The sequence below is a fragment of the Ornithodoros turicata genome, unplaced genomic scaffold (assembly GCF_037126465.1).
Source record: "Ornithodoros turicata isolate Travis unplaced genomic scaffold, ASM3712646v1 Chromosome52, whole genome shotgun sequence".
Classification (NCBI taxonomy): domain Eukaryota; kingdom Metazoa; phylum Arthropoda; class Arachnida; order Ixodida; family Argasidae; genus Ornithodoros; species Ornithodoros turicata.
The window spans coordinates 193,504-213,817 of NW_026999380.1; the positions used below are offsets into that span (position 1 = coordinate 193,504).

Below are 20,314 nucleotides of genomic sequence, written 5' to 3' on the forward strand. Positions count from 1 at the left end.
GTCGTGTTCCTGTTAAACAACGACGAATTTAAACTCATGTCGGCCCCCAACGACAAGAAAACGTACAATTATGAGGTGGACATTAAAGAAATGACATTACACTTGAAAAAGATGAACGAGCTGGCACCTTCCCTGTTTTTGGAATACGCGCGGTGGCTTCAGACCACGCCAGCCATCTACGTGTTACGTGGATTCGAAACCAAAGGGCGGAGTTTGAGTGCCGGGAGCTTGGACGTTCACTTTGAAAACGTTTACCCCGAAAGGGTGCCTTCCAAATTGTGCGTCACCCTGCTCGCCACGTCTGACTTTCTCGGCAACATCCAATCCATTACGATCTGTCTCATTCGATGCTCTCCGGGGACGGCCAGCAAGTGCGAGCCGAGTACGGCTTTAAGAACGACCTCGTCAAAATTCCCTACTTCAACTTCTTGCAAGAACTGGGTGAAAAACGTTTCAAGTACAGCTACGACCGATTTGAAACGAACGTGTTCCTTGGCAAACCTCTGCTCGGGAGTCATGACCGAGACGGAATGAGAGTACACACAACCTATTTTTATTTATCGTGAGAGGTTATACATGAGTTAGCCTCCAGCTTTGGTTTCGTAGTCGGGAAGCCAAGCCGCTGTCACTAAACACGCACACAGGGACTCCTCCCACCCTCTCATCATCAGCCTCAAGCATTCCTCAACCGCAAGGAAAAGCGAGCATTATTTTTGTGAGGGGGAATCTCGTACTGATTTTGTGTGACCGCAGTGCCATGCTGTCTCTATGTCAGTACGACCCCATCGATGCCATGCTCGTGGCCGTAGAAAGAGAGCACGAAGTTAGAATAAAGAATCTCGGTAACAGTTCAGTCGTTCGTTCAGATGACGACGACAACAGAGCTAGTAGTCCACCTTTCGTAATACCTGAAACGGACGACGGTGACGAACCTTTAGATGAACACGTCAGTGCAGGCAAACGCACTGTGCAGAAGAGCGCGACGCACTGCGAATTTTGTGGAATCGAATTTAACCAACATACGCAAAAGGTGTCGCATCACGATCACACTCCCCAATAAACCATAAGAAGCCCATGGACGTCCTCATCTGGTCCAGACATCCTCGTCCAATTTAAACATCATTAGGACATCCATAGGTAGTGTCACAAAGGCTGTCAATTGCATAACATCCTGAGGATTGTATTTTGACATTCTGCTCTGGACGTAATGTGGTTCTAAGGTGGGGGTGAGTGTCACTACAGTGGAATAAGATATGCATGATACCAGGCACGTGCCCGATACAAGATTTTTCAGTTTAAATGGACAAAAATTATTGTGTACAGTTTGGTATTTTTGCTTCTTGGGCCGCGATGGCTGCATTGGCTGCACGCCAACACGAACTCCCGCGTCCTTGCCTGTCCACCATGCCACCAGCCAGCGCGTGTTTGTTTTGTAGGCGTGTTTGTAGGCTGTCTGTCGCGCATGTGCAGTTTTGTTGGTTTTGTTCGGTCGCTTTGGCTGTACGGACGTTTCTCATCGCCGCGAGTGGTACGCATGATCTCGAGCGTATTATTGTTCTGCTAGGTGTGCAGCTATTAGAGGGTTTGTACTGTCGTTCCCAGTTTATGCTGTCGTTCTAGCAACCCGTCCGAGAAAGAGCCCGTAAGGGGAAATGTTTCTGCCAACCCCCAGCAGACCAGTCAGGCTCGTTTGAAATGTCAAGTGAGGACGCGTACCTGTACCTGAAGCCAAAGTCGCTCTTCGCCATCAGGATTTTTGCCGTGTCAGGTGTGTAATCAATATAACTGTGAAATAATATGTTCGGCTGTGCCATGCATTGTCATTGCAGATTTCACTCCGTTTGCAGGCAATCTGAACAACGATAGGGAGATGGAACGCAAGATGAAACCGTGAGCGACTTTGTGCAGACGGTGTGTATATGTCTTGACACCTACTGCACATGGTTATGCTGTCATCGTGTTTTCTGAAAAAATATTTCTTGCAGGTTAGGTGTGTATGGCGCAACGTGCACCAGGAAGAAAGACGCAAGCATTGTGTTGAATGTGGCGGAGACTCATGCACGTCATTACAAGATTTGCAAATTCTTTGAGAAAGACAAGTTGGACCGGAAGTGAGAATCTATGTGCTTTTTTTATTGTTGTTCACCGTCCGATCACTGCGAATTTTGTGCCCGCGTGAGACGAGCACTCAGGCATGTTGATGATGAATGGGGATGCTTTCAGAGGTACGTACTCGTGAATGGTGAATAAAGTGATTTCTTGCTGCTATCTACTGTTTCGCGCGGGTTATGAGCGTGGGACATGAGCGGCTTACTTCGCAGAACATTTCAGAAAGCATGTAGACAGCGACTGGGAGGGGTGGTGAATAGCTTGCCGTTGCTGGCCATACAGCAGCATTTTCAAGATTGTCATAACCACCATTAATGCAACTATTGTGCCCAATCAGCATCAAGGCAGCCCTCATGTTAGCATCAGCATCAGAGCGGCTCTAGTGTTAACATCAGCCTGAACATCTCTGTTAACATTAGTATCAGAGCAGCTCCACGTGTTAACATGAGCATCAAGACAGTGTCCCCAATCACATCAAACCTGATATCACCCGTCAATAGGGAACACACCCATAAACGTGTGTTACCACGGCAGCGCCTCTGCTACTCTGGTTACATGCTATGTAGTACAATATGGCATAACCTCGTTCTCTACACAACCTGTATATTTTTGTCTCCATTTTTCTAAAAATGCTTATAAACCCAGCATATGTATAAGCTCCTAGCTGCTGTGGTACTATTGTAGTTTTCTATCTTACTTTTAATTCATTCTAGTCTAGAGTATTTTTATGAACAGCTCTCTCACTGTACTCAGTCAGTACACCAATAAACGTTGAAGCTGAACCACATACTTGCATCATGACATTGCTCAAAGTATATACACCTAGCATAACATAAAAACGTCCCAACAAGGTGCCAGATCATGTCTCTGAAAGACATCCCAGTGACATGATATGGAGGCTTGTTTTAACATCCATAGGATGTCCACTCTGACATCATCGGGAGGATTGTGGTCGTCCACAGGTAGTCCACATATCCTGGTAAGGATGTCTTGCAGTCATCCCAGGGAGATTTATGCTTTACTGGGTCGCTTCGTAGAGCCCGGTTCTTCGAATTTTGTCGCGACGCAGTGTGATACGTGTAACCTTACGTGTCGTAACACCTAAGAACTCGTCGTGTGCGTGCACAACCTGCAATACGATTTAAGCTCCCTTCTCTGCCACTTGCACGTTCTAAATCTGGGTGAGTCGTGGACCTTAGCTTCGAATACGGAAAAGATAACAGGGTTGAAAATTGGCGATCTTCATTTCCGCGGTACCACGCAGTTTTTAAACCTGTCCTTGTCGAACCTTGTGGAAACCCTCCTCGCCAGCGGTGGCGAGCGCGCGTTTCATTCTACCCGTCAAATGTATGGTGACCGTTTCTGGCGCCTCCTCAGGAAAGGCATTTAACCGTACACCTTCGTCGAGAGTTTAGAAGCGTACAATTTGCCCAGACTACTGTCAAAGGAAGCTTTCAAAAGTGACATGAACGACCAAGAGATCATGGACAAGGACTATCAGTACGCCCTCGACATTTTCGAATTGTTCGACTGTAAGAACTTCGGCGGTTACACGCACCTCTGCATCACGCTCGACGCCTTCACCTCTGCGACGTCGTGCTGTATTTCAGAAAAATTGCGCTAGAGACGGATGGGATGGATATCCTACGTACCGTGTCCCTCGCCAGTTACGCGTGGGGCAGCCCTCTAAGGCTCACCAGAGTCAAACTCGAGCTCATGAGCGATCGTGAGTTGTAGGAAACGATCGAGAGGGAATCAGGGGAGGCATTTGTAACAGCTTCCACAGACACTGTCGTGCTAATCACGAGGTGAGCGACGATTACGACCCCCAGCAAGAAAAGACTTTGATCCAGTACCTCGACGTGAACAGTTTGTACCGGTACGCGATTACTTTCCATTTCCCAACAGGTGGTTTTGAGTGCGTTGACCCTTCGAGGTGGAGCGGGATCGATTTTGTCAACATTCCTCACGATTCGGAAGTGGGTTACGTGTACATGGCAGACTTGTCGTATCCCGAAGAACTGCACGCGCTCACCAGGGATTTTCCCCTGGTACCCAAACACAGGTGCGTGGACGAGAATGAATTCTCCCCCTACCAGCGAGACTTAAAACACGTGTTGGTGCTGAACGCCCCTCTCACAGAGAAACTCTTGCTGACGTGCAATGACAAAGAATGCATCGTCGTTCATTATGCATTGCTCGCTCTGTACGTGAGGTTGGGCATGAAAATAAAACATGTTCACAGCATCATCTCGTTTCGCCAAGACAATTTTTTGAGAACCTTCGTGCAGAGAAACGTCGCGTTGAGGAATGCCGCGACCACAAAATTTGAGCGACTTCTGTACAAACCCACGTCGAACAATACGTTCAGTAAGACGCTACAAAATGTGAGCCGAATGAAAAGGTATGCTATAGTCTACGACAAAGAAAGCGCACTCCAAAAAGCTAGCTCCGTCGACAGTCACCATTTTCTCATTCTGAGTGACAAGTGCATCTTGTACGAAATGAAACAGCGTCGCATCGAATGGATGCACACTCTTTATGTGGGCTTTGCCATTCTAGAGATATCCAAAGTCCGAATGTACAGCTTCATCTACGAGTCGCTCTTTTCTCGCCTGACGTGTCCAGTGCAATTGATCTATAGCAATACGGACAGCATAATTTTTTCTCTCAGGTGTGAAAGCCTGGAAGAGCAGCCGATGAAAATTGAGGACGACTTAGATCTGTCATCCTACCCCGCGGACCACCCACTTTTCAACGACGAGCACGCGAATCAGATGGGGTACTTCAAAGATGAGACGGGAGGTGGTGTTATTCAAGAAGTCGTAGCCATCTGAGCCAAAATGTACAGCATTCTCGTGGCTGGGACACACAAACAGGTCGCGAGAGCGAAAGGAGTCAAGAAACACGTGGTGAGGAAACATTTATTGCACGAAGTGTACCGAGATTCTCTATTCAACGAAAGGACAGTCTCTCAGAAGCAGTGTACCATCTAGAGTATAAAGCAAACAATGTACACCATTTCTAGAGTCAAGAAGAGCTTGGTCCCCTACGACGACAAGCACTATCTTGTGGATGCCGTGGACTCCTTCCCTTATGGAAGCTGCGAATACGGTACGGTATGATGGTGCTTTGACGTGTATAGGTTTACGATAGTACTCTCTCTCTCTCTCTCTTTGTGCAGCATCGGAAAACCTGGAAGAGAGCCCCAGAGCGTCGTCGTCGTCAGGGATCGAGTGACCGTGAAACAAAGAGCAAGTCCTTCGTGCACGGGCATATAATCGAGAATAAAAGTTCTAGTAGAGATATACTTCTCTCTCTTTCTCTCTCTCTCTCTCGCAGACTGGAGAAGCACGGGTCATCATGGCAGTGTGGTAGCGGAATGGGTATATGAAAAGAATTACCGTTCCGTCATCGTTCTGGTATCGTGACCCGCATAATGACGACGCTGCGATGAAGATTCCCTATACCTTTTCTTGCCTTTTCTGTTGAGGCAAGTCAGGGAGGGTGCAGGCATCTATCGACCAACTCAAGAGACGTCTTTGTATGTATTCAATGAAGATGGTTCAGTGAAAAAAACACAGAGTCTCATCAAAGTTATTCGGACTGTTTAATGCGTTGCATTTCGATAACCAAACGGTATTGCAATAAATCAGTGACAAAGTTCACGATGTAGACTGCTTGCGAATGTTGCTGCTTTCACAGGGCGTACTTAAAGGGGTTGAGAAACTACACGGATAGAACTTTGTCTCTGGCAGAGTCTGTACGCCTCACTCCATGCACTTCGTACACAAGGTACAACCTCCTATTATTTTTTGTGCTACAGAGTTTTTAAAATCTCAAATTTTTTAGGCCCCTGCCGACCGTGGCGCCAAACGGTGCCGGGCAGCTCCATGAAGTCGGCGGGAAGTGACACCTTGACCAGCAGCTCTATGGCGCTACATCATAGCCGTTCCGCTCATTTCACTTCGCCGCGTCGCGTCCCAGCGCTCGCCGCGTCCCTGTTTACAGGCGGCGTCATGAGGGCACGAACTCCGCATTTCCGTGGCGCGCTCGCTACTACGTCATACCGAGATCGGGCGAGGAGGAGACGAGCCAAGAGTGAAAGGATCTTCTCATATTCAAAGCGCCGTGGAGGACTCTGTGGCGCGGGAGCGCAGCGTGAAAGCGTTTCGACGGAGATATTTGGCACCCATAAATCTACATTTCAAACATGATTTTGTGTAATATTTGTATTTGGATTCACAACCCCTTTAATATGAGGAATGGCACAAGCGAGAAGGTCTACGATATCTGCCGAGACGTCGTTGAATTCGGTGTTGATCGAGCTCCAAAATTTGCTCATCAGTCCCAGGGGTCCGTCAGGAAACGTCATACAGACGTTCTTGCAGCGGCCATCTCCTGCAGCGGCCCTGGCGAGACCTCTTCTATACTGCCAAAGCCTACCACGTCTATCACGTAGCAAAAAGAAGTGATTACGAGCTCGTTACGGGGACTCTCCTTGTTGAAACATTCATTCTCCACTTCATCTCAAAAAGCGTGGATACGGGGACAATTTTGTAACGCGTGGTAGCTGAACATTTTCACGTATTGATGACGCGAGCGCACTGCGCGCTGCCTTTATACAAATAACCATGCGCAAAGAACCCTTTATATACCCTTTTGAATACCCTTTTGAGAAACCACTTAAAAATTGTCCACTTTAAAATCCACTTGGAAGCCGTTCCACTTTGGAAACCACTTGGAAGTGGTTCACCTTCAGAAGCCACTTACATATGCTTTTCCACTTTGGGACCTATTTGCAAATGGTTCCACTTGCAGAACCACTTGCTTGTGAGTCCACTTCAGTTTCCAGCTTGCACCCTACGCCCACTAACGGTTACGTACCACACGAATGGTTGTGCGGTGAGACCGTAATTAGGCCTAACCAGTCGCCCTAAGCTTTTTCCCCGATATGTAGCGTTTTCCCCGTCCTGTTTAGGAGTGGCGGTTAGGTCTTTTCCCCACGCTCGGTCATGCCTAGACTTGTTGAGCAGTGTTGCAATTTTACCTGCCGCTAGTATCTTGTTGTTCTGTCTTTCTCGCATAGAGCTATGATGGTGGCCCCATCCGGTGTGATGCCTTGCAACTAAATGGCCACCTGTCTTCGATCTCTGCAACTACCGGGTGCCAACACCAAGAAGCAACATGGCAGGCACGGTCACTCGGACGTTCCGGAGGGGTTTCTTCGCCATGGCGTCGTTGATTTTCGAATAAATTGTTTCTCTCCACTCTGTCTTTATCTATTTTTTTATGGACTCATTGCCCACAACTCACAGCTTGGTCTGGACGTGAGTTAGATGCTCCCTAATTAGTGTAATGACTCACTGGAGTGTGCTGATTAACGTGGGGGGTCCCAATTAGCTCTAACTCAGGTGGAAAATATCTGCAAGTGGAACCACTTACAAGTTGGTTATGAAACAAATACCCCTTTAAGAAACCACTTAAAAATTGTCCACTTTAAAATCTACTTGGAAGCCGTTCCACTTCGGAAACCACTTACCTATGCTTTTTCACTTTGGGACCTATTTGCAAATGGTTCCACTTGCAGAACCACTTGCTTGTGAGTCCACCTCAGTTTCCAGCTTACACCCTACGCCCAGTAACGGTTTCGTACCACACGAAAGGTTGTGCGGTGAGACTGTGATTTAGGCCTAACCAGTCGCCCTAAGCCTTTTCCATGATATGTAGCGTTTTCCCTATGCTGTTTAGGAGTGGCGGTTAGGCCTTTTCCCCGCGCTCGGGCACGCCTAGACTTGTTGAGCAGTGTTGCAATTTTACCTGCCGCTAGTATCTTCTTGTTCTGTCTTTCTCGCATAGAGCTATGATGGTGGCCCCATCCGGTGTGATGCCTTGCAACTAAATGGCCACCTGTCTTCGATCTCTGCAACTACCGGGTGCCAACAAGCAACATGGTGGGCGCGGTGACTCGGGAGTTCCGGAGGGGTTTCTTCACCACGGCGTCGTTGATTTTCGAATAAATTGTGTCTCTCTACCTATTTCTATCTATTTTTTATGGACTCGTTGCCCACAACTCACAGCTTGGTCTGGACATGAGTTCGATGCTCCCTAATTAGTGTAATGACTCTCTGGAGTGTGCTGATTAACGTGGCAGGTCCCAATTAGCTCTAACTCAGGTGGAAAATATCTGCAAGTTGTTTATGAAGCAAATACCCCTTTGAGAAACCACTTAAAAATTGTCCACTCTAAAGTCCACTTGGAAGCCGTTCCACTTTGGAAACCACTTGGCAGTGGTTCCACTTCGGAAACCACTTACCTATGCTTTTCCACTTTGGGACCTATTTGCAAATGGTTCCACTTGCAGAACCACTTGCTAGTGAGTCCACTTCAGTTTCCAGCTTACACTCTACGCTCAGTAACGGTTACGTACAGCTTGGGACAAAAGCTTACGGAACACTAGGGTGTCACATTTCTCCATTGGAGAGACGCTCTAGCAGCAAAGACGAGCGGACACACATACTGGAAGGTGGATAACACAGCCGGTCACCCGTTTCTTACTCGACGTCTTCCTTATAGCTAACAGGGGGCCGCTGGGATGAAGGAATACGCCAGTGACGTGTTCCGTAAACTTTTGTCCCAAGCTGTACCACACGAACAACAAGTACATTTTAAAAAATTTATGATTCAAGAGGTACGGCGCACGTGATAAAATATGAAGTAGCGCGCACGTACCGTTTTGTGCATGCGGTACATATGCGATGCGATGCGCCTTCGCCACGTACGAACGAGATCAGACAAACGTCAAACATTGTCACTTCTCATTTCAAGCTTCCAACCTGACATGGACAAGTGAATCGTGCCGCCAGCAAAGTCCAAACTGAAACAGTCTCACCCTTTCTCGACATACATAAAACGCACACACAATGAGGTATTGAGCAACACACTATTTTATTACGAAAATACATACCTTGAAAGTGGCATCCAGGTTGACTCGTGCGCACTGTCGGGAAGTGTTCCACACGTATACACGTTTCAATATCACAAGGTATCGAACAATGGACAGACAATATGACTAGCTGCTGACCGTGTTTCTTAAGGTGACCAGGTACGATATGAATCTCGGGACATATCGAGATCCAATATTAAAGTGCAGCATGAAGAAAGCCAAATCTGAAATGTTCAAGGAAAAGTTCAGTCACATATTAGTCATGTTCGAACTGTAAGTTGGTCCACTAGCTCACCCTTCCAAGAAGCGAAGTTAACAAAATGGAGACTGAAATTAGCAGAAGCAGCATTCTCCGTTGTTCTCCATCCAAGCGAGCAGGTGATATAAGCGGCCATGGCGGTTTCATTCAGTTTCACCTTCTATATGCGCATGAATACGATGCTGGGCAGTTTCAGTAGCTCCATTGCATTGCTCTATCCAACCGACGCAACTTTGAAATCGTTCAAATGGTACGGATTGGATTAGATTGCCTTTCCTCATGTGATACCCCAAGCGGGTCCTGTCTAACCCACTCTGACTTTCAAAGTGGTTCCAGTTTAAAGGTCAGCTATGCCGATATCTTCAACTATTGAAACGGTTGTTATATTCTGAAAGCCCACATTGAACTGTCCCGAAAATGCACCACCGTTATCGCAGTTCGGTCTCTTATCACGTCAAAAAGACAGGTAATTCATTCCGAAACACACATGGGCGCAGCCATGTTTATGACGTAGATGCGCCCGACCGGGCACTGTGACGTGTACGCGCCTTCGTACTTCTGAGTGGATTACAGCTACGGCTTTTCGTGGCTTCATGATTCTATACTCCAAGTCTAGTTATGGCGGTCCATTGTTTACGTTGTTACTGAAGAGTTCCGTGGTGATTGTTACCTAGTTAACAGTGTGGCATTTGCTGATTTGCATTTGCTGGCAACTGATGTTCTGAGGCTGGAACCAGTGATCTCAGTGAGGCTCAGTGTGAGATTGTGACTGCAATACCACTTTGGCACAAGTGCTTCATTATTTCTCGTCCACGTTAGCCCTTTTACTGCAGTTGCACAGTTACCGTGTAGTGGCAAAGATCGGAGGAAATTGGCTACCATTTCGATAGTGTTTTCGGTAACGAACCGACGCCTCTGTTTCCTATTTACAGAAAGAGCGTGTTTCGTGTCCTTCAAGGTACGCACATGTTTGCCCAAACGCACTTTCCACTCATCTAAGAATAGCGTCTCATAGTGCATCTATTCTCTATAAGCCCTGTGAGCTCCCTGTTGCTGCCTCCTCTGATGCCACTCTGACCGAGCTCGTGGCTGCCGGTCCTTCAAGGTACGCACATGTTTGCCCAAACGCACTTTCCACTCATCTAAGAATAGCGTCTCATAGTGCATCTATTCTCTATAAGCCCTGTGAGCTCCCTGTTGCTGCCTCCTCTGATGCCACTCTGACCGAGCTCGTGGCTGCCGGTCCTTCAAGGTACGCACATGTTTGCCCAAACGCACTTTCCACTCATCTAAGAATAGCGTCTCATAGTGCATCTATTCTCTATAGGCCCTGTGAGCTCCCTGTTGCTGCCTCCTCTGATGCCACTCTGACCGAGCTCGTGGCTGCCGGTCCTTCAAGGTACGCACATGTTTGCCCAAACGCACATTCCACTCATCTAAGAATAGCGTCTCATAGTGCATCTATTCTCTATAGGCCCTGTGAGCTCCCTGTTGCTGCCTCCTCTGATGCCACTCTGACCGAGCTCGTGGCTGCCGGTCCTTCAAGGTACGCACATGTTTGCCCAAACGCACTTTCCACTCATCTAAGAATAGCGTCTCATAGTGCATCTATTCTCTATAGGCCCTGTGAGCTCCCTGTTGCTGCCTCCTCTGATGCCACTCTGACCGAGCTCGTGGCTGCCGGTCCTTCAAGGTACGCACATGTTTGCCCAAACGCACTTTCCACTCATCTAAGAATAGCGTCTCATAGTGCATCTATTCTCTATAAGCCCTGTGAGCTCCCTGTTGCTGCCTCCTCTCATGCCACTCTGACCGAGCTCGTGGCTGCCGGTCCTTCAAGGTACGCACATGTTTGCCCAAACGCACTTTCCACTCATCTAAGAATAGCGTCTCATAGTGCATCTATTCTCTATAGGCCCTGTGAGCTCCCTGTTGCTGCCTCCTCTGATGCCACTCTGACCGAGCTCGTGGCTGCCGGTCCTTCAAGGTACGCACATGTTTGCCCAAACGCAATTTCCACTCATCTAAGAATAGCGTCTCATAGTGCATCTATTCTCTATAGGCCCTGTGAGCTCCCTGTTGCTGCCTCCTCTCATGCCACTCTGACCGAGCTCGTGGCTGCCGGTCCTTCAAGGTACGCACATGTTTGCCCAAACGCAATTTCCACTCATCTAAGAATAGCGTCTCATAGTGCATCTATTCTCTATAAGCCCTGTGAGCTCCCTGTTGCTGCCTCCTCTCATGCCACTCTGACCGAGCTCGTGGCTGCCGGTCCTTCAAGGTACGCACATGTTTGCCCAAACGCACTTTCCACTCATCTAAGAATAGCGTCTCATAGTGCATCTATTCTCTATAGGCCCTGTGAGCTCCCTGTTGCTGCCTCCTCTGATGCCACTCTGACCGAGCTCGTGGCTGCCGGTCCTTCAAGGTACGCACATGTTTGCCCAAACGCACTTTCCACTCATCTGAGAATAATCTCATAGTGCACCCGTTCCTTTAATGGTTTGCAATGCTACCCCTGCTGACACACTGGACAGAATCAGAATGCCTGTACAGATGAAAGTCCGTGGCCGCCCAAAAGGTTCCTCGAAAACAGTCATTGGCTTGCCAAGAAAAAGAAAAGCTACTGGTAGCACACCATGTGCAGCTGTTTCCACTGATGATGTGCCACAGGGATCATCAAAGTGTACCAACGGTGTCACAGAGCATTGCCAAACCAAGAGTGCTCTTCAGAGAAAGGTTGAAAAGTGTAGCCCTGTCGGATTTTTTTGATCTTCCACTACAGACACAACAGCTTAAAGTCTTGGAGTGCTTCGTGTCCAAATGCAAAGCGGAAGGGGCACTGTCTGGAGGAACCTTATTGGGTGAGTACCTGTCGGAAGTATATTCTTTCTAACCGGCATTCAGCTGCCAAATGAGATTTACATTTTGACATGTGCACCTTTAATTTTTACAGGGGAGGAGGATGTGGAAGTGTTTCCAAGCAGAGTGTCGGAAGTTGTCCTTGACGACAGAATTCACGTTAGTGATATATCGAAATATTTCACAGCTGACGGTTGGGATGCAGTCTGTAATGTTGTCGACACCAAAAGGTCAAATATAATATGGAAGTGTAATGTACGTAGGGATGTTTTAGATGAGGAGTGTGTCTCGTGTGATGGTTGCTTGCTGTGGTACAACGTCGCTTGTGTGCGTATACCCAAACGAAGTCTAGGAAGTTCGGCACCATGGGTTTGTCAGAAGTGCCACAGGAAATGAAAATATCCAGTAGCATATAGAATGCTTGATCCATTGTATATATGTATATAGCTGCATTGTGTATATATGTATATAGCTGCATTGTGTATACAGTCAACCCTCGATTTATGAACACACTCGGTTCCCCGAAAAATCGTTCATAAATCGAGGGATTCATAAATCGAAAATTCAGTTAACTGAGTACTATCGAGCAAATGCAACAGGATTTCCGAATAGGGATTGTGTTTATAATGCCATATATTGTGTAATTTTGCTTTTGACCATGCCTTCTGCTGTATCAATCTCACAAAGAACAGACGTTAGCGCATACACACTCTGTTTACTATGCAATGCTAAATTGTTTAATTTTGCTTTGGACCATGCCTTCCGCTTTGTCAATCTTGGAAATAAGAGATGTCACCACATTCGCACTGGACTGGTCTCGGATTTCCTCCGGGATTTTTAACCTCCGTTTATTAATCTTCGGGTGACAGTGACCACCCTATTCATCAACTGAGGTCAGGAACACCCGTTTGTTGTTCGGATTTCGAGGGGTTAAGAACCGAGGGTGCAATACCTGGAAAACGTTTTGTCCGTTCAGGCGTCATTCATAAGACCACGGAATTATCCCTTTGAAGGTTTCTGTTGACCTCGGAACGATCCGTTCATAAATTGAGGGCAAAAACGCCGGGCAACTCCTAGTTGGTTCCCAGAAATTCCGTTCATTATTCGAATATCGAGGTTCATAAAACGAGGGAAAAATGAATGTAAAAAGTTTGGTTCCCAGTGCTCGTGTTCATAAAACGAGGGAATTCATAAATCAAAGGTTCACAAATTGAAGGTTGACTGTATATGTATATAGCTGCATTGTGTATATATGTATATAGCTTCATTGTGTATATATGTATATAGCTGCATTGTGTATATATGTATATAGCTGCATTGTGTATATATGTATATAACTGCATTGTGTATATATGTATATAGCTGCATTGTGTATATATGTATATAGCTGCATTTTGTATATATGTATATAGCTGCATTTTGTATATATCTATATAGCTGCATTGCATATTCTGCATGGATGCATATTCAATATGCCATATGTCCTGTACGCTGTATATAGCTCATGTACATATTTGTGTCCTGTACATAAAAGTTGTGCTGTTCATTCATTTCAGTTCAAACTGATGTAGTACATATTCTGCATGCATGCAGTAAAATTATTATTATTATTTTTTTGGCTCATGGGTGTGTATAAGTATTTGGGGCAACAAACCGTGAGCAACACGTGACAGGAGGCTTGCAAGGCTTATCTTGCTGATATACTGTCAGCAGACTGCAATCATGATGCCCCTGTTTACAGTGAAAAAATAGCTTTTTTTTTTCTTTTTTTACATAGCTCAGTGGTGACCACCGTAGTGCTCAACTTTACGAGACTTGTTGTCCTTGCGTGTTTCTTTTCTTCCTTTTCTTTTTAAACATAAGGAACGTCTAAGGTAAGGTTGGGTTGGGTTAAATGAAATATTCGCACTAGCAAAGGCAGACGACAAACCTAATCCAATCTAACCTCACAAACACCCAGCCTAACCATGAATGTTTCTATAATATATTGCACTTAAAAAGACAATGTAAGAAAAACCAGGCAACAGAAATAGACGTTTCGTAAAGTTGGCTTCACCCACATGCACCCCGGAGTTAGGTGAAGCCGACTTCCAGAATGGCAACGCCCACGGGGGGGGGGGGGGGGAGGAACGCCGTGGCTTCTTGTAGCAACTTTACAACGATGATAATTTACTTCTCATTCACGAAACAGAAATGGTATCGATGTCATCCGCCCCTCTCGCCTATTTTTAGAACAGATGCACTGACGATTATTCGAGACGCATCGTTTGCGTCGGTTGTTGCGGATGCCGGCGCTACTGTTGTCGGAACAAACGGTTATCGTTGTTGGAAACTTAACAGCCAGTTAGTGTTACCGTTGTTTAACTGCAACAGGGGGTTGCCGTTACTGTTGTTGTAACTTTAACAGCCAGTTAGTGTTACCGTTGTTGTAACGCTAGCCACTGCGAATAAATAAAGGAAAAGATATTCCGATATGCCACGCATCTCTACTACATGCGATTTGGTGCACAGAAACAGGCACATACTTTAGTGAAGAGTGAACTCACCCCTTAAACTTGAAAGCCACAGAACAAAGAAACGCTGTCCACCACAGTACTCTGGGAGCTCTGCTGCGCTCAACAGTTTTTATCACTGGACAGCACGGCGTACGTTCTCGCTATGATCAAAAATTGCAAGACAAAAAGCTCGGGAGATTAGAACTTCGAAAGATTTTCGTATAACAACCCAGACAGAACACCATCTCCCACTGATGTCCGAAATAGATCCCAATGTCCATATCCGAAAATGGATCTCCGTGGGACTTCCCTGGGAGGTGTATCCGTAGTTGTATATCCGCAGGAGGTCCCGTTGGGGTTGTTTCACGGATTGTCCAAATCGACTCCGTGATGGGATGCTGCATGGATCATGTATTCCAAGAGAGAGAGAAACGCGGGATGATGTAGCACGGCACAAATTCGACTTACCATAAACCAACTCAGTTTCTCAAACCGAATGAGTAAGAAACAGAGACATTACCTCCAAGGTGACTTAATACACCAAGCAGTTTCTCACATCACTGTTGTTTGTGCACGCAATCGAATTAAACTTGCATATCTCACCCTTCATTTCGACCCACAGGCGAACAGGGCTCTCGTACTTGTAGAACCTCGCGAAAACACCAATGTACAGTGTCTGTTTTCTGTTTGGAAGTGAATACATTTCCAAAGCTTTTTGGCTAAGTGGCCCAATCTCTTGTTGCTGTTTTTTTTTTTTTTTTGAATGCACAAATGTGCACTGGTACTGACTGTCATATATTACGAGTGCTTCTACTTTGTTCGCGGGGTTTCGCGTTTTAATTGCACAAGTACGCTGTGCAGGATTTGTGAGCCTAGTGAACGTTGAAAATTAACACTGCACTCACATGCTACCTGCATTTGTAGCGTTTAAAAATATATTATTCTTAGTTCCTACGGTGTTTTTCTATATGTTACATGCTGTTACAATAAATTCCAATAAAAACACTATGCATTTTGAATACATGTCTGTTAAGGCTGATAATCCTGCTAAGACAGCTGTGGGTGCATGAGCTGTAACAGTCCCATACATGTCCCTGCTATGACCTCTGAGGATCATAGCAGGACTTCCACAGGATATCAAAACTGTGGCCACGCGGAGCTCCACAGGACATCCTCTACATGTCAACTCCCCAAAATGGTCATATCCTGTGGACGTCCAGATATCCACCTCAGGTTTTCCACGGGAAATCCACAGGAGAGCATTGTTCCCTCTGGGAACCAGTGGAATGCAGCCGCCAAGACCCAACCGACCCAACTGCTACCCGTTGCGCGTCCGGAAAGTTTGAAGTTTCAACGGTTGAAACTGAACAGGTTCGAACTGAAGTGAGAGTGGCTGGTTTGTCAAAAATGTAAGAGTGAAAGGAGGATGAGTGAGAGAGAGTGGCTGGTTTGTCCCAGTGCCGTGTATGCCAAAGGGAGTCTGGCCATTAATGGGTCATGCCTATACCTGAAGCTCCACCCACTTTTTCAGCTTTCCGACCAATGTAGTCTTGAAATATGGGGCGCTATCAATCAGCCTATCCTCACTATTTTCCCCCCTATCCAACATGGGAGCGCCATTTTGGGTGGCAAGTGGATTGGATGGGATTGAAATGGATACCACTCGCAATCTGCAAAAGTAGTGAATTGTTGGTGCAGATTTGATAAGCGCCACCTAGGGAGCGTAAGGCACGTCGGGAATTGTCGTCTGCTTCCGTCGTTGTACCGCTGCCCGCAGAACCACCTGCTGGGACACGTTCTGTTGTCGGTATGATTTTTAAAAAAATCTACATGAATAGTTGGAATATAAGAGGCAAGAATGTTTATATCCATGAAATCCACCTGTTAAATATAAGATTGTACAGCACAGCGCCGTTTTTGTTATGATTTCGTTGTGATCGCCGTGTTCACTAGGCCTAACACCGGCGACAAAACGTATTATTTTCAGTTGGATGTCGATGGATGAGCATAAGTTGAAACTGATTTCCGAGAAATTTATATTAGGATGTACATTTACAGCGTAAAATCAGGTTAGTCTGTGAAAATTTTTTGTCACGAAATCCCCGCTTCACTGTGTTTGTTTTCGTCGCCATTTTGGGTGGCAGTATGGTGTCATGGCGACCCCCTTGGTAAAAAGCAAACCAATCAGAGGAACGAAACTGTGATTGACAGGTCGAGCCTCTTTTTGTGACTCCTCCCAATGGCCAGACTCCCTTTTAATAGCGGCTCTGTGTGAACCCAGAGCCGTTTATAGGGAGAGTTTGGCCATTGGGAGGAGCCTATTTTGAAGCGTGTCGTTTTACGTCACTCGGCGGGCGGAGCAAAGTCCCAGCACTGGCGCCGACGCCATTCTGGATCAGTCGCCAGTGCGCATGCGCGCCGAAGTGATGCCTGCCCGCGCAGGCTCATAGCCGTGAGGCGAGGCTCTGCATCGTCGGCTTCGCCGCATATCGAGCCTCGTTGTTTTGCTCACTACAGTACAGCGCTCATACTGTTACTATCTGTATGCTAGGGCACGGTGCAAAGTGCAAGGCACAAGTCAAATAAACCGGCAAGTATTAATCGGCAAGGTGTTCATGACAACGGTTCCGAAAACATAAGCCAGTCGCATTGCCTTCTTTCTTTGGAGCGAGTAAGGCACCGTTTCACCAACACTGGTTAATTTTGAACAGTGATCAAGCGTTGTTAAAAGTTAACGCTCAATTATTTTTGTACACGTTAGTTGGCGACGTGAGGAATGTTTCAGTGATAATAACTCCCTTTTGTGAAGCACAGTTAAGCGTTAAATTCAAGTTGAGGAACCGTTGATATCGGTTCAAGTGTTAATTGGCGTTGGTGAAACCGGGCCTAAGAGAGCTTAGATTTGATAACCTTATTTGTCATATCGATTTCGTAAATACCTTCGTGTGGGATGAGAGTGGTCAGCCGCCGAATTTTTCGGCTTGCTACCTTCCGATGTACTAAAACTCGATCACTGAAACGACGGGCCGATAACAGATTATCGTCGGCCGCAATGCCCGCGGGAAAACAAAGGCTCGCGCGATTTTACCCTACTGCACGCTTCAATTGTGTTTACTCCACGTGCACGCGAGCTCCACGAGTTTATGTAAGAATCTTGCCCAACAGAGAAGACCACCAACGTAATGGTAACGCCAGTACCAGCAAAACGTTTCAAACATTCGCTGGTCACACAGGTATACACTGCTGCACTGCCTACAACTTTTATTTTTCTGCATATATTTTGTACCCTTCTTGGTCTGGCTCCTCAGCTGTGACCTTTCCAACATGGGTGGCCCTTAGTTGGCTGAGCCCACAGATTCACAGAAGCACACAAGCTCCCTTACCACTTCAAGGTGAGGGTACACAAGGAAGACACATATATAACACTACAAAATTCACACTCTTGTTCGGTATATAAATAGTGAAAAATGTATACTTACAAGTGAGTCCATTTCTCACAAAAACACAGTCACATGTACGCAATAATTATAAAGGGCTATTTACAAGGGAGTCCATTTCTCAGAAAAACACTGTCACATGTACGCAATAATTATAAAGGGATATTTACAAGTGAGTCCATTTCTCACACAAATATAGCACATATAAAGACTTACCGCATCACATTTTTGTTCTGCAGCCACACGGACTGAAGACAGTTCTGTCAATACAGACTAAAAAGCAAATATACACACTATACACACACAGTTTGGAAGCTACTGTACTCACTTCACTTATGGAGTCTTGGAGCAGTCTTCACGTCTTGGAGCACACATGCTCTTAGTTCCCATGTCTTTCGATTTTGTGTTACTTTTCTTGCTGAGGTCTGACAAATGCAGTTGCAAGCGAGCATGGCAGAACCTCTTGATCAGTTTCTCTTTCACATGATGGCAGCTAGGTATGTTCACTTCTGCTGTGGCATCCATCATTATGCCTTGAAGGGTCATAACAATGTTTTCTTTGTCCATGCACTGTACAATCATCTTCACAAAACAGTCTTCACATGTCAGTAAGATGTTGTACACCCTGTCAGAAAGATACACTAGAGCTCCAGGTGTGTAACACTTGCTTGTAGTACAAACGCTTGCAGCTGAAGTCACATTTGTTGTAGTTAGAACACTTCGGCACTGTTCACATGTAACATTATTCTTGAGGACACGTGATACGATGTACCCACTGTGGTAGAAGAAGGCAATCTGTTCCGATTGGGTGATGTGAGGCATTCCGTAGGTCAGGTTGTCGGTGTCAATGTCAGGTAAGATTTGTGCATTCTGCTTCATGGTGTCAAAATCAGCAAGAAAGAACGCTCCGTCATCCACTTCGTAGGATCCGGTGGTGGACACTTTGAGGTATTGTGATATGCTGATAATCCTCAGTGCCGTTTTAAATTCAAGTGGAGTTGGGATGGGGTTACTGAGACGAATGGTTGAGAATAAGTTTTCCAGGCTGTCCTGCGTGAACCTTGAAGTAAGGAAGTAATCAAACTTCAAATCTTCAAGGAGGTGCTTTTATAGCTGGAGAATGGACGTGGTAGAAAGGAGCACCCCGCACTGACATGGTTTGAAGTGCCCATTTCCGATCTTTGCACGTGAAACAAATTTCATGAATTTCTCAAGGAAGGCTACTGCCTCCCTGTGCTTGTCGATGTTATGGTTGCTCAGAGCCATAACGGGATGGCGACTACACATGAGGTCAAACCAATGGTTCACTTGTTCAATTAATCATGCTGTTGTCAAGATGTGCTGTGGCCATCCGTGCTTGTCTACCATGTAGCGGAGAGCCACTGCTGTTGCATGACTGAATATCTTCATAGCATTAGAAACTTTCATTTTGTCAAAATGATTTGGTTCAATAACCTCCTTTCTGAGATTTGGTGCGAGTTTAAAGACACTGCCGTCTTGAAAGTCCACAAGTTTCTTTAGGGGGTCGAGAGAGATAATGCAGCCCTGCAGGTTGTTCTCGTGCACGTCATCAGGATGCAACACTATCCTCTGGTTGTTGACAAGGTGACCACACATGTTTTTCACTATTTGTGGAACATCCGTCAGAACACGTATTTCTTTGTCTGCCAAGGAGGGGTGTCGTATTATATTGGCAACATGACTGTGTTTACCAGCGCTAACCTAAAATTCAGACAATCAATTAAGCAAAGTTCTTGTGGAAATCTGAATGGAAGAAGAAGGGCACTTACCTTGAACAACTGCCACATAGATCTATTCCCTGGTCCCATATCTGTGGTTATGGCCAGAACATTAAGCTCGATGGCATGGCATTTTTTTATTATGTCAACCGTCATGTTTCCTGCGTCCACTCCACTGAACGAGTCTCCTGGAATAATTTTTCACAACAATGAAATACGACGAAGTAGTCACACCAGAGACATGATATGCAAAAGCAAAATGTGTGGTGTTGGTTGGTACGTAGCTGACAACTGCGACTACGAACACACGGTCAAGGACAAGAAACTCAGACAAGAAACAGTTTCTTGTTCATGTCCATAGTCACAGTTGACAGGCACGATATGCAAGCACAGCACCTAAGCTCACCCGTGTAGTGATAACCAACAACTTGCTTCCATCGTGTGGATATTCCGCACAACATAAAAAC

The 20,314-nt window shown here is 46.1% G+C and overlaps 2 long non-coding RNA genes across 3 annotated transcripts; both read left to right on the forward strand.

Moving 5' to 3' along the window:
• The first annotated feature begins 1,442 nt into the window (after window positions 1-1,442).
• LOC135374272 (uncharacterized) lies at window positions 1,443-2,771 on the forward strand. Of its 2 annotated transcripts, none has more exons than XR_010416819.1 (4): window positions 1,443-1,528; window positions 1,621-1,768; window positions 1,830-1,911; window positions 1,986-2,771. It is a non-coding gene; the product is annotated as an uncharacterized LOC135374272 (long non-coding RNA). The 2 variants fall into 2 exon arrangements; XR_010416818.1 differs by having other exon boundaries at window positions 1,848-1,911.
• Window positions 2,772-11,668: 8,897 nt separating this feature from the next.
• LOC135374271 (uncharacterized) lies at window positions 11,669-13,518 on the forward strand. The gene is made up of 3 exons (XR_010416817.1): window positions 11,669-11,742; window positions 12,100-12,178; window positions 12,271-13,518. It is a non-coding gene; the product is annotated as an uncharacterized LOC135374271 (long non-coding RNA).
• Window positions 13,519-20,314: the final 6,796 nt, after the last annotated feature.